General features: G+C 52.4%; 1 long non-coding RNA gene across 1 annotated transcript; it reads left to right on the forward strand.

The window, feature by feature from the left end:
- Positions 1-219: 219 nt before the first annotated feature.
- LOC135533515 (uncharacterized) lies at positions 220-1,304 on the forward strand. Its single transcript, XR_010454538.1, has 2 exons — positions 220-863; positions 977-1,304. It is a non-coding gene; the product is annotated as an uncharacterized LOC135533515 (long non-coding RNA).
- The last annotated feature ends 733 nt before the right edge of the window (positions 1,305-2,037 follow it).

Raw genomic sequence — 2,037 nt, forward strand, 5'->3', positions numbered from 1 at the left:
GCCTGCCGATGGACGTAGTTTCTGACCGGGGCCCCAATTTGTGTCCAAGTTTTGGCAAGAGTTTTGTAGGTTACTGGGAGCGAGTGTCAGCCTGTCTTCAGGGTTTCATCCCCAGAGCAACGGTCAAACGGAGAGGGCCAACCAAGATTTGGAGAGAGTGTTGCGATGTTTGGTTTCTAAGAATCCCTCTTCCTGGAGTCAACAACTCTCTATGGTTGAGTACGCTCACTTCGTTGCCAGTGGCAGCCACGGGTCTCTCTCCGTTTGAGTGTAGTTTAGGTTACCAGCCACCTATCTTTCCCAGTACGGAGTCCGAGGTCACTGTTCCCTCCGCTCACGCTTTCATCCAGAGGTGCCGTCACGCATGGAGCAGAGCCCGTGAGACTCTTCTCCGGGTGGGGGCGCGCACCAAGGCTAAGGCCGATCGCCACCGGTTGAAGCCTCCGGTATACGTCGTTGGCCAAAGAGTGTGGCTTTCTACTAAGAACATTCCACTCCGATCCGTTTCGAACAAGCTTGCCCCCAAATTTATCGGCCCGTTCAGAGTCACCAGGATCATTAGTCCGGTGGCGGTCCGGCTCAAGCTTCCTCTGGCGTATAGGAGAATTCATCCTACCTTTCATGTGTCTAAAATAAAACCTGTGTTTCAGGCACGCATTAACCCGCCGGTCCCGGTTCCCCCGCCGCCACGACTTGTTGATGGGGAAACCACCTTTTCTGTCAATCGTATTTTGGACTCTAGAAGGAGGGGACGCGGATTCCAGTACCTGGTGGACTGGGAGGGTTACGGCCCGGAGGAGAGAAGTTGGGTACCTGCTAGGGACATTCTGGATCACTCCCTTATCGATGATTTCAATCGACAGGTAAATTTGCCTGGGAACGCCAAGAGGCGTTCCTAGGGGGGGTATTGTCACGGTTCATGAATCCACTGCCTCCCTCTCTCTCTCTCTCTCTCTCTCTCTCTCTCTCTCTCCAGTGTTTGTGTGGGCGTGGTTTCCCAATCTCGGCCTGATTGTCTGCGCCAGCTGGAACCACTTATCTTCCCTTTATATGTTCTGTTACCAGTATTTCTTGTTGTCAGATCGTTGTTTCTTCTCTGAGGTTGTGTCGTGTGTCCGTGCTCTTCTCTTGTGTGGATTATCTGCTGTGCTCCTTCCTACTCATCCGGACACACTCCCCTGGTTTTCTCAGCACGTTATGATCGGAAGATGCACCCGAGTTCCTGGGTCGGATTCCTTCTGAGTACAGTCTGTCTGTCATGTTGCTGCTGTGAACTACATTCATTAAAACCATCGTTGCTTGCATCTTGCATCCGCCTCTGTGTTGTAACACTGGCAGGATACTATAGCCGGTTAATCCCCAACTTTGTGGCTATAGCTTCGCCCCTCACCGATCTAACCAGGGCCCGCCTCCCAAAAACAGTGAAATGAACGGACGAGACAGAAGCGGCATTTAGCTGTCTGAAGGAAGCGCTGTACTCCCATCTGATTCTTGTATAGCCTGAATGCCAGGTGCCGATGGGGGTCCAGACGGATGCATGTGATACTGGACTAGGGGCCGTTCTGAGGAGCACCCCCATCATCCACATCAGCCGAAAGCTGATGCCTAGAGAAAAAAAATACTAAATTGTTGAGAAAGTGTGTCTATTGGTGAAGTGGGCGCTAGACACTCTCATGTATTACCTGTTAGGTACCCACTTCACCCTGGTCATGGACCATGCTCTCCTGGTCTGGATGGCCAGGGGAAAGCACACAAATGATCGGGTCACCAGGTGGATCTTATCCCTTCAACGCGTCTCTTTTTCTGTTTTGCACAGTTTAGGGGCAAAGCATGGAAACGCGGATGGCCTATCGAGAAGGGAGACATACATGGCACAGTTCCCTCCCTGACAGAGCTAAGGGGGGGGGGGGGCGTACAGCAGGTCAGCCACCAGGGGGAGAATCTTCGAGCCCCAAGACTGCCACAAGTGGTGGAGAATGAAGGCACACACTGATAGCGTGGTCAGATCAAGGTTCATGTTTACACAGCATCAGCATG

This window comes from Oncorhynchus masou, unplaced genomic scaffold, assembly GCF_036934945.1.
Source record: "Oncorhynchus masou masou isolate Uvic2021 unplaced genomic scaffold, UVic_Omas_1.1 unplaced_scaffold_2421, whole genome shotgun sequence".
Lineage (NCBI taxonomy): Eukaryota > Metazoa > Chordata > Actinopteri > Salmoniformes > Salmonidae > Oncorhynchus > Oncorhynchus masou.